The following is a 13,807-nucleotide window of genomic DNA, read 5'->3' as shown; positions in this document are numbered from 1 at the left end:
CCCCTTTTACTCTTTTGGTGAGTGTGTATGTGTATGCTTCTATGTGAGATTTTGTCTGTATAGCTTTGTTTCCACCATTTGTGCTAGGGCTCTTTCTGTCCGTTTTTTTTTTTTTTTTTTTCTCTCTTAGTAATTATATTTTTTTATTTTAATAACTTTTTATATTTTATCTTTATTTTTTTACTATACCTTCTTTCTTTCTTTTTCTCCTTCTTTCTTTCCTTCTTCTCTCCCTCCTTTCTTTCTTTCTACTTCTACTAATTCTTTCTTTCTAATTTTTCTCCCTTTTATTCTGAGCCCTGTGGATGGAAGGCTCTTGGTGCTGCAGCCAGGAATCAGTGCTGTGCCTCTGAGGTGGGAGAGCCAACGTCAGGACACTGGTCCACAAGAGACCTCCGAGCTCCACATAATATCAAATGGAGAACATCTCCCAGTGATCTCCATCCCATCACCACCACCCAGCTTCACTCAAAGACCAGCAAACTACAGTGCCGAACATCCTATGCCAAACAACTAGCAAGACAGGAAAACAACCCCACCCATTAACAGAGAGGTTGCCTAAAATAATAATAAGTCCACAGACACCCCAAAACACACCACCAGACGTGGACCTGCCCACCAGAAAGACAAGATCCAGCATCATCCACCAGAAACCAGGCACTATGCTCCTCTACCAGGAAGCCCACACAACTGACTGAACCAACCTTAGCCACTGGGGACAGGCACCAAAAACAATGAGAACTACGAACCTGCAGTCTGCAAAAAGGAGACCCAAACACAGTAAGATAAGCAAAATGAGAAGACAGAAAAACACACCGCAGATGAAGGAGCAAGATAAAAACCCACCACACCTAACAAATGAAGAGGAAATAGGCAGTCTACCTGAAAAAGAATACAGAATAATGATAGTAAAGATGATCCAAAGTCTTGGAAATACAATAGACAAAATGCAAGAAACATTTACCAAGGACTTAGAAGAACTAAAGATGAAATAAACAATGATGAACAACCCAATAAATGAAATGAAAAATATGCTAGATGGGATCAATAGCCGAATAACTGAGGCAGAAGAAAGGATAAGTGACCTGGAAGGTAAAATAGTGGAAATAACTACTGCAGAGCAGAATAAAGAAAAAAGAATGAAAGGAACTGAGGACAGTCTCAGAGACCTCTGGGACAATATTAAATGTGCTGACATTCGAATTATAGGGGTTCCAGAAGAAGAAGAGAAAAAGAAAGGGACTGAGAAAATATTTGAAGAGAATATAGTTGAAAAATTCTCTAATATGGGAAAGGAAATAGTGAATCAAGCCCAGGAAACACAGAGAGTCCCATACAGGATAAATCCAAGGAGAAATACACCAAGACACATATTAATCAAACTGTCAAAAATTAAATACAAAGAAAGCATTTTAAAAGCAGCAAGGGGAAAACAACAAATAAAACACAAGGGAATCCCCATAAGGTTAACAGCTGACCTTTCAGCAGAAACTCGGCAAGCCAGAAGGGAGTGGCAGGACATATTGAAAGTGAAGGAGAAAAACCTGCAATCAAGATTACTCTACCCAGCAAGGATCTCATTCAGATTTGATGGAGAAATTAAAACAATTACAGACAAGCAAATGTTGAGAGAATTCAGCACCACCAAACCAGCTTTACAACAACTGCTAAAGGAACTTCTCTAGGCAAGAAACACAGGAGAAAGAAAAGACCTACAATAATGAACACAAAACAATTTAGAAAATGGGAATAGGAACATACATATTGATAATTACCTTAAATGTAAATGAACTAAATGCTCCCACCAAAAGACACAGATTGGCTGAATGGATACAAAAACAAGACCCATATATATGCTGTCTACAAGAGACCCACTTCAGACCTAGAGACACATACAGACTGAAAGTAAAGAGATGGAAAAAGATATTTCATGCAAATGGAAACCAAAAGAAAGCTGGAGTAGCAATTCTCATATCAAATAAAATAGACTTTAAAATAAAGACTATTAGAAGAGACAAAGAAGAACACTACATAATGATCAAGGGATTGATCCAAGAAGAAGATATAACAATAGTAAATATTTAAGCACCCAACATAGGAGCACCTCAATACATAAGGCAAATACTAACAGCCATAAAAGGGGAAATCGACAGTAACACATTCAGAGTAGGGGACTTTAACACCCCACTTTCACTAATGGACAGATCATCCAAAATGAAAATAAATAAGGAAACACAAGCTTTAAATGCTACATTAAACAAGATGGACTTAATTGATATTTATAGGACATTCCATACAAAAACCACAGAATACACATTTTTCTCAAGTGCTCATGGAACACTCTCCAGGATAGATCATATCTTGGGTCACAAATCAAGCCTTGGTAAATTTAAGAAAATTGAAATTGTTTCAAGTATCTTTTCCAACTACAATGCTATGAGACTAGATATCAATAACAGGAAAAGATCTGTGAAAAATACAAACACGTGGAGGCTAAACAATACACTACTTAATAATGAAGTGATCACTGAAGAAATCAAAGAGGAAATCAAAAATTATCTAGAAACAAATGACAATGGATGCACAATGACCCAAAATCTATGGGATGCAGCAAAAGCAGTTCTAAGAAGGAAGTTAATAGCAATACAATCCTACCTTAAGAAACAGGAAACATCTCGAGTAAACAACGTAACTTTGCACCTAAAGCAATTAGAGAAAGAAGAACAAAAAAAACCCCAAAGTTAGCAGAAGGAAAGAAATCATAAAAATCAGATCAGAAATAAATGAAAAAGAAATGAAGGAAATGATAGCAAAGATCAATAAAATTAAAAGCTGGATCTTTAAGAAGATAAACAAAGTAGATAAACCATTAGACAGACTCATCAAGAAAAAAAGGGAGAAGACTCAAATCAATAGAATTAGAAATGAAAAAGGAGAAATAACAACTGACACTGCAGAAATACAAAAGATCATGAGAGATTACTACAAGCAACTCTATGCCAGTAAAATGGACAACCTGGAAGAAATGGACAAATTCTTAGCAATGCACAATATGCCAAGACTGAATCAGGAAGAAATAGAAAATATGAACAGACCAATCACAAGGACTGAAATTGAAACTGTGATTAAAAATATTCCAACAAACAAAAGTCCAGGACCAGAAGGCTTCACAGCCGAATTCTATCAAAAATTTAGAGAAGAGCTAACTCTTATCCTTCTAAAACTCTTCCAAAATATAGCAGAGGGAGGAACACTCCCAAACTCATTCTTCGAAGCCACCATCACCCTGATACCAAACCAGACTAGGATGTCACAAAGAAAGAAAACTACAGGCCAATATCACTGATGAACATAGATACAAAAATCCTCAACAAAATACTAGCAAACAGAATCCAACAGCACATTAAACGGATCATACACTATGATCTAGTTGGGTTTATTCCAGGAATGCAAGGATTCTTCAATATACGCAAATTAATCAACGTGATACACCATATTAACAAATTGGAGGAGAAAAACCATACGATCTTCTCAATAGATGCAGAGAAAGCTTTTGCCAAAATTCAACACCCATTTCTGATAAAAACCCTGCAGAAAGTAGGCATAGAGGGAACTCTCCTCAACATAATAAAGACCATATATGACAACCCTACAGCCAACATCATCCTCAATGGTGAAAAACTGAAAGCATTTCCACTAAGATCCAGGACAAGACAAGGTTGCCCACCCTCACCACTCTTATTCAACATAGTTTTGGAAGTTTTAGCCACAGCAATCAGAGAAGAAAAGGAAATAAAAGGAATCCAAATCGGAAAAGAAGAAGTAAAGCTGTCACTGTCTACAGATGACATGACAGTATACATAGAGAATCCTAAAGATGGTTTCAGAAAACTACTAGAGCTAATCAATGAATTTGGTAAAGTAGCAGGATACAAAATTAATGCACAGAAGTCTCTGCCATTCCTCTACACTAATGATGAATAATTTGAAATTGAAATCAAGAAAACACTCCCATTTACCATTGCAAAAAAAGAATAAAATATCTAGGAATAAACCTACATAAGAAGACAAAAGACCTGTATGGAGAAAATTGTATGACACTGATGAAAGAAATTAAAGATGATACAAATAGATGGAGAGATATACCATCTTCTTGGATTGGAAGAATCAACATTGTGAAAATGACTCTACTACCCAAAGCAATCTACAGATTCAATGCAATCCCTATCAAACTACCACTGGCAATTTTCACAGAACTAGAACAAAAAACTTCACAATTTGCATAGAAACACAGAAGACCCCAAATAGCCAAAGCAATCTTGAGAAAGAAAAACGGAGCTGGAGGAATCAGACTCCCTGACTTCAGACTATACTACAAATCTACAGTAATCAGGGTAGTGTGGTACTGGCACAAAAACAGAAAGATAGATCAATGGAACAGGATAGAAAGCCCAGAGATAAACCCACGCACATATGGTCACCTTATCTTTGATAAAGGAGGTAGGAATGTACAGTGCAGAAAGGACAGCCTCTTCAATAAGTGATGCTGGGAAAACTGGACAGGTACATGTAAAAGTATGAAATTAGATCACTCCTTAACACCATACACAAAAATAAGCTCAAAATAGATTAAAGACCTAAGTGTAAGGCCAGAAACTATCAAGCTCTTAGAGGAAAACATAGGCAGGACACTCTATGACATAAATCACAACAAGATCCTTTTTGACCCACCTCCTAGAGAAATGGAAATAAGAACAAAAATAAACAAATTGGACCTAATGAAACTTCAAAGCTTTTGCACAGCAAAGGAATCCATAAACAAGACCAAAAGACAACCCTCAGAATGGGAGAAAATATTTGCAAATGAAGCAACTGACAAAGGATTAATCTCCAAAATGTATAAGCAGCTCATACAGCTTAATAACAAAAAAACAAACCACCCAATCCAAAAATGGGCAGAACACCTAAATAGATATTTCTCCAGAGATGATATACAGACTTCCAACAAACACATGAAAGAATGCTCAGCATAACTAATCAGTAGAGAAATGCAAATCAAAACTACAATGAGATATCATCTCACACCAGTCAGAATGGCCATCATCAAATATCTAGAAACAATAAATGCTGGAGAGGGTGTGGAGAAAAGGGAACCCTCTTGCAGTGCTGGTGGGAATGTGAATTGATACAGCCACTATGCAGAACAGTATGGATGTTCCTTAAAAAACTACAAATAGAACTACCATATGACCTAGCAATCCCACTGCTGGATATATACCCTGAGAAAACAATAATTCAAAAATAGTCATGTACCAAAATATTCATTGCAGTTCTATTTACAATAACCTGGAGATGGAAGCAACCTAAGTGTCCATAATTGGATGAATGGATAACGAAGATGTGGCACATATATACAATGGAATATTACCCATCCATAAAAAGAAACGAAATTGAGCTGTTTGGTAGTTCTATTTGTAGCTTTTTAAGGAACCTCCATACTGTATCAATTTACATTCCCACCAACAGTGGCTGTATCAATTTACATTCCCACCAACAGTGTAAGAGGGTTCCCTTTTCTCCACACCCTCTCCAGCATTTATTGTTTCTAGATTTTTTGATGATGGCCATTCTGACTGGTGTGAGATGATATCTCATTGTAGTTTTGATTTGCATTTCTCTAATGATTAGTGATGTTGAGCATTCTTTCATGTGTTTGTTGGCACTCTGTATATCTTCTTTGGAGAAAGGTCTATTTAGGTCTTCTGCCCATTTTTGGATTGGGTTGTTTGTTTTCTTGTTATTAAGCTGCATGAGCTGCTTATAAATTTTGGAGATTAATCCTTTGTCAGTTGCTTCATTTGCAAATATTTTCTCCCATTCTGAGAGTTGTCTTTTGGTCTTCTTTATGGTTTCCTTTGCTGCACAAAAGCTTTTAAGTTTCATTAGGTCCCATTTGTTTACTTTTGTTTTTATTTCCATTTCTCTAGGAGGTGGGTCAAAAAGGACCTTGCTGTGATTTATGTCAAAGAGTGTTCTGCCTATGTTTTCCTCTAAGAGTTTGATAGTTTCTGGCCTTACATTTAGGTCTTTAATCCATTTTGAGCTTATTTTTGTGTATGGTGTTAGGGAGTGATCTAATCTCATACTTTTACATGTAGCTGTCCAGTTTTCCCAGCACCACTTATTGAATAGGCTATCCTTTCTCCACTGTACATTTCTGCCTCCTTTGTCAAAGATAAGGTGACCATATGACCCAGCAATCCCACTACTGGGCATATACCCTGAGAAAACCATAATTCAAAAAGAGTCATGTACCAAAATATTCATTGCAGCTCTATTTACAATAGCCCAGAGATGGAAACAACCTAAGTGTCCATCATCGGATGAATGGATAAAGAAGATGTGGCACATATATACAATGGAATATTACTCAGCCATAAAAAGAGACGAAATTGAGCTATTTGTAGTGAGGTGGGTAGACCTAGAGTCTGTCATACAGAGTGAAGTAAGTCAGAAAGAGAGAGACAAATACCGTATGCTAACACAGATATATGGAATTTAAGAAAAAAAAATGTCATGAGGAACCTAGGGGTAAGACAGGAGTAAAGACACAGACCTACTAGAGAATGGTCTTGAGGATATAGGAAGGGGGAAGGGTAAGCTGTGACAAAGCGAGAGAAAGGCATGGACATATATACACTACCAAACGTAAGGTAGATAGCTAGTGGGAAGCAGCCACATAGCACAGGTAGATCAGCTCGGTGCTTTGTGATCGCCTGGAGGGATGGGATAGGGAGGGTGTGAGGGAGGGAGACGCAAGAGGGAAGAAATATGGGGACATATGTATATATATAACTGATTCATTTTCTTGTAAAGCTGAAACTAACACACCATTGTAAAGCAATTATACTCCAATTAAAGAAAAAAAAAAGTAATGCACCACTCCCAGGCCGAGAGCCATTTTGATCTGACAAAACAGAGCTACCCACTGTGCTAAATGTGCTGCCATTATTCCATGCCCTCATTCTTGGTTACAACTGTTTTCCAATTAATATCTTGGATGCATTATAAGTTTATGCTTGATGCTAGTCATCAGATTAAAAAACTGGCTTAAACTGAACTCAGAAGTGAACAAATACCTTTTGATATCTTTATAGAGTCCTTTTATTTTTAAAGTTAGTCAAGACTTACTTTTGTTGTATAGTTTTCCCTGCCTCCAAAGACTTCAAATTACTGAAAGCATGATTCTAATTTTTACTTATTTTATGTGATCAGTTGGCTTGAAAGTTTCTGTTTTCTCCTTCTATCTTCTCTGTAGACTGGAAGACTGACTTATACAACCTCTCCAAATAGATCCCCTTGCTCTATAGTTTCTTCTTGGATTTGATGAACAGGAAGCACCAGCAACAGATCAGAATTTATTCCCCTAGTTTCCTCACTGTTGCTCAACACTCAACTGCTAGTCACTGTTCCAGACAGTGGAGGAGAAGGCAGAGGGGAGAAGCATGGTTTATGGTTTCCCTACCCCTATTTCTTAAGTGCCTTGTAACTGTTTATTTATTAAATGTCCTAAAATTAATCCAATTGGAGTATATTTCTTTATTTTTGCTATACTGACACAATGGGGAAACTGAGTTAGGTCTTGTTGGGCAGAAATTTCATAGAGGTGATGTGATAGAGACAACTGCTTTGTCATCGAAAAAGTTCAGGATAGAAATTCTCACTGACACTTGCTCACCATGTGATCTTGGTCTAGTTACTTAATCATTTTGTGACTGAGTTTCTTTCTCTGTAAAATAGGTAAGTTAGTTTTTGGTTTCCTGTGAACTATATAATTTATAAGAAGTGCCTGAGACAAAGAAGGGTTTCTAATTTTGATAGCTAGCAATCAGTCCAACAATTCAAGTGTTAATAAGACCAATAATCCACTTTCCACCATTGTAGAAGCAGGCTTCTCTCACTGACTTGCCACTAATGCTTTCTTGCACTCTTAATAAATTCATTGATTCAACTGATATTTATTGATTTCCTGTCATCTAAATGACATCATGTTAAGAGCTGTGGAGAATTAAAATAAGACATAAGTCTTATTACTTAAGAAGCTTGTATTCCATTAGAAAAAGAAATACAAAGGAAATTATCACCAACTGGAGTCATTTTAAACACCCTCAGGGCTTCAAATATTCTTACCTAGGAAGTTAGATGCCAAAGAAGAATAGCTATACAGGAAATGTCAATGTTGCTGATGCCAACAAGCTAGAATAAAAAACATTTAAAGGAGGAAGTGATTCTTTTGAGTCTGGAAGTGGTTATATTATAAATGAAAGCCATAGGTGATCCTGAAATTTGCTTCTGGAATATCCATTCAAGGAAATCAGGTAGGACTTCATGCCCATGACAGATTGACATACATTCGCAGACCCCCCTTTTCTCAATTCAATTCAGTAATCCTTTTACACAAACTTTAAACTGGCCATCCAAATTATGTTTATAAGGCAAACCTATTTTAATTAATTTGTTATAGACAATACAAAAGATGCACCCAATCTTTAATTCTACTCCAGATACTCAGGGATCCCTGATCCTCCTTCAAATGTAGATTTAAAACACTTATCCTGTTGTTATTGTTTTGGTTAGTCACAGGATTTTCTAAAATGAAGAGTTCATGGTTATAAGGATCAATGCTGCACTCCTGGAAAAGAAGCATTTAATTGATTTATTTGAAATCTTATTTTTTTTCTTCAGCATTTTGCTGAAGAAAATGTTGAATTTTTCCACAAATAATTCATATTTACATCCAATTTCAATACTAACTCATTAAAGATACATTAATATCCTTAAAGCCTATTTTTTCATCAAGTGAGAAAGATGGGAAATTCAGGTTCTTCAGGGAGACAATTGTTTCTAATATCCTGCCATGTCACATAAATGACCACTGTTTATGCCTATTTGAGTAGTTTGACCAGAATGTATATAATTGCTACTCTTATAATTTTTTTTTTTTTTTTTTTTTTTTGCGGTACGTAAGCACCTCACTGCTGCAGCCTCTCCTGCTGTGGAGCACAGGCTCCAGACATGCAGGCCCAGTGGCCACAGCTCACGGGCCCGGCCTCTCTGCGGCATGCGGGATCCCCCCGGACTGGGGCACAAACCTGCATCCCCCACATCGGCAGGTGGAACCTCAACCACTGCGCCAACAGGGAAGTCCCTCTTAGAATTTTTTAACCCTCAGAATTTACTAAATTTCTTAGGAACCCGTTTATATAAAGAAACCAAAGGGGGTGTATCCAAGATGGTGGAGTAGGAAAACACTGAGTTCACCTCCTATCAAAATTACAACTATTTACAGAGGAACTATCAAGGAGAATGACCTAAAAACTACATGAAAAGATTTTCCAAAACTAAATATATAAACAAGGAGCCACAATGAGATGACAGGAGGAGCAGAGACATGGTATAGTCAAGACCTACACCCCTAGGTAGGTAATCCACAAGTGAGATGATAATGACAATTGTAAAGATTCCTCCCAGGAGCCAAGAGTCAGAGACCCACATTGTGCTCCCCAGCCCAGAGGTCCTGCATGAGTCCCCAAAATATCTGACTTTGAAGGCCAGAGGGGCTTGTGTATTGGAGAGCCAGAGGACTGTAGGAGAAAAAGACATCACTCTTAAAAGGTGTGCAAAAATCTCACACAGTCCAAGTCCCAATGCAGACCTGGTAATTTGAAAAGAATCTGAGAAAGACCACTTGCTGATCTTGGAGAGCCTTCCAGAGAGGTAGGAGACAACTGGGACTCACTCTGGGGACATAGACACTGGTGGCAGACATTTTGGGGGTTATTCTACCACAAGGACACTGGTGTTGGTAAGCACCATTTTAGAGTACTTCCTCTAGTCTATTAGTGCTGGGGACTTACCCACACACCAGTGGGCCAACACCAGTCCTGTGACCTACCTGTAATGTAGCCAGCTTCCCTGGGACCCAGCTCCATCTATCAGTGTACTGACAGACACCACACAGGTCAAGGCCTGGCAGCCCACCAGGCTGTCAACTGGGCCTCTGGTGCACTGAAGAAGTCAGACCTACCACAAAAGAAGGGCCCATGCAGCCCACGTTGGGAGCACCCCTAGATAGATATGGTGACCTGAGCTGAGTGTGCTGCTGGGCCCCATAATATGGATCCTACATAGGCAACTTCTCCAAGTTTGGAAAATGTAACCAACCTACCTATTACATAAATATAAACACAGAAAATTAGGTAAAATGAGTCAACAGAGAAATATGTTTCAAACAAAAGAACAAGGCAAAACCTCAGAGAAAGAACTAAACAAATTGGAAATAAGCAATCTACCCAATAAAGAGTTCAAGATAACTATCATAAAGATGCTCAATGAGCTCAGGAGGAAAATGGATGAACAAAATGAGAATTTGAACTAAAATTTAGAAAATATAAAGATAACCAACAGAGCTGAAAATTGAAATAAAAATATACTAGAAGGAATAAATAGTAGTTTAGATGATAGAGAGGAACAGATCAGTAAACTGAAAGACAAAGTGGTGAAAAACCACACAAGCTGAACAGGAAAAGAAGAAGAAGAAGAATTTTAAAAATAAAGGTAATTTGGGCTTCCCTGGTGATGCAGTGGTTGAGAGTCTGCCTGCCGATGCAGGAGACACGGGTTTGTACCCCGGTCCAGGAAGATCCCACATGCCATGGAGTGGCTGGGCTAGTGAGCGATGGCCACTGAGCCTGCGCATCTGGAGCCTGTTGCTCTGCAACGGGAGAGGCCACAACAGTGAGAGGCCATGTACCGCAAAATAAATAAATAAATAAACAAAATAAAGGTAGTTTAAGAGACCTCTGGGACAACATCAAATATGCTAACATTTGCATTACAGGGATCCCACAAAGAGAAGAGAAAGAGAAATGGACAGAGAATGCATTTGAAATGATAACAGCTGAAAACTTCCCTAATCAGGGGAAGGAAACAGATCTCCAAGTCCAGGAAGCACAGAAAGTCCCCAAAAAAATGGACTCAAAGAGGTCCATAACAAGACAAAGTAGAATTCAAATGGCTAAAGATAAAGAGAAAACTTAAAAGCAGCTAGAGAAAAGCAATTAATTACATACAAGGAAACTCCTGTAAAACAATGAGCTAGTTTTTCATCAGAAACTCTGCAGACCAGATGGTAGTGGCATGATATATGCCAAGTGATGGAAACACCTACAACCAAGAATATTCTACCTGCTAAGGCTACCATTCAGATTTTAAATAGAGATAAAGAGTTTTACAGGCAAGAAAAAACTAAGAGTTCAGCACCACTAAACTGGCCTTATAAGAAACGTTAAAGGGACTTCTTTAAACAGAAAAGAAAAGACCACAGCTAGAAATATAAAAATTACAAAAGGGAAAATATAATTGGTAGGCAAGACCAACCACTTATAAAGCTATTAGGAATATTAAAAGACAAAAGAAATAGAATCATCTATACTCACAATAAGTAGTTAAGGGATTCACAAAAAAAAAAATAATGTAAAATAAGACATCAAAAAACATTAAAAACAGGTGGTGGGAGTTAAAATGCAGAGTTGTTAAACTGTGTTTGAGCTTAAGAGATCATGAACTAAAAATAATCCTATATACATAGTTTATATAAACTTCATGGAAACAAGTGAAAAAAACCTATAATGGATACACACACACACACACACACACACACAAATCCAAACATAACACTAGAGATAGTTATCAAAACAAAAAGGAAGAGAGCATAAGAAGAAGAAAGGACCAAAAGAGAACTGCAAAAGAAACCCCAAAACAATGAACAAAAGGGAATAAGTATATACTTATCGATAATTACTTTAAATGCCATTGAACTAAATGCTGCGATCAAAAAACATGAATTGGCTGAAGAATTAAAAAAAAAAAAGACATATATTTTCTGCTTACCAGGCACACACTTCAAATCTAAAGACACACACTGACTGAAAGTGAGGGGATGAAATAGGGTATTCATGCAAATGAAAATGAAAAGAAAGCTGGGGTAGCCATACTTGTATCAGGCAAAGTAGACTTTAACACAGAACTGTAAAAAATGACAAAGAAAGACATTACATAATAAAAAGGTATCAACCCAAGAAGAAGCTATAACTGTTGTAAATATATTTGAGCAAAACATACAAACACCTAAATACATAAAGCAAGTATTAACAGACAAAAAGGGAGAAATTGACATTAACACAATAATAGTAAGGAACTTTAACACCCTAATTACATCCATGGGCAAATTATCCAGAAAGAAAATCAACAAGAAAACACTGGCCTTTAAAGACACATTAAAGCAAATGAGCTTAATGTGTGTGTGTGTGTGTATATATATATACACATATATATGAATATTCCATCCAAAAGCAGCAGAATACATGTTATATTCAAGTACCCATTGAACATTCTCCAGTTTAGATCACATGCTATGCCACCGAACAAGTCTCAATAAATTTAAGAATATTGAAATTATATCAGGCAACTTTTCCAACCACAATGCTATGAAACTTGAAAGCAAGTACAAGAAAAAAAAAACTTCATAAAACATGGGTGATAAACAATATACTGCTAAACAGCCAATAGGTCACTGAAGAAATCAAACAGGAAATTTAAAAAATACCTGAGACAAATGGAAATAGAAATGAAAATGGAAATACAGCAATCCAAAATCAATGAGACATAGCAAAAGCAGTTCTAAAAGGGAAATTTACAGTGCTAAAAGTCTACTGCACTAATAATGAAAAATCTCAAATAAACAATTTAAACTAAAAAAGGAATTACCAAAGCCCCAAATCAGTAGAAGGAAAGAAATAATAAAGATCAAAACACAGATAAATGAAATAGAGACTTAAAAAATAATAGAAAATATCAACAGAACTAAGTGCTTGTTCTTTGAAAAGATAAACACAATTGATAGAACTTTTGCCAGACTCATCAGGAAAAAAAGAGAGGGCCCAAATAAATAAAATCAGAAATGATAGAGGAGAAGTTTAAAATGGCACTACAGAAATGCAATGGATCATAAGAGATGACTACAATTATATGGAAAACCTTGAAGAAACAGATGAATTCCTAAAAATGTACAATCTCCCAAGACTTAATAAGGAAGAAATATAAAATATGAACAGACCAATTACTAGTAATGAAACTGAGTCAGTAATACAATAACAAACAACAAAAGTTGAGGACGTGATGGCTTCACAGATGAATTCTACCAAACATTTAAAGAAGATTTAACACCTATTCCTCTCAATTTCAAAAAATTGCAGAGGAAGGAATGTTTCCAAACTCATTCTTATGAGTCATCACCCCAATGCCAAAACAAGACAAAAACACCACAATAAAATAAAATTATGGGCCAATATCACTGATGAACATATATGCAAAAATCCTCAAAAAATATTAGTGAATTGAATTCAATAATACATTAAAAGGATCATACACCATGATTAAGTCAGATTTATCCCAGGGATGCAAGGATGCTTCAATATCTATAAATCAATGTGACACTCCATATAAAAAAATGTAAAATTAAAATGATATGATCATCTCAATAGATGCAGAAAAAGCTTTCAACAAAATTCAACATCCATTTATGGTTAAAGAAACTCTCAACAAAGTGGGTATGGAGGAAATATACCTCAACATAATAGAAGCCATTATGTGACAAACCTATAGCCAACATTATACTCAATGGTGAAGCTGAAAGCATTTCCTCTGAAATTGGGAACAAGTCTAGGATGCCCACTCTTGACACTTA

Source organism: Grampus griseus, assembly GCF_964374135.1.
Source record: "Grampus griseus genome assembly, chromosome: 12".
Classification (NCBI taxonomy): Eukaryota; Metazoa; Chordata; class Mammalia; order Artiodactyla; family Delphinidae; genus Grampus; species Grampus griseus.
The sequence above is the reverse complement of the archived record's forward strand: the minus strand, read 5'-3'. Positions refer to the sequence as shown.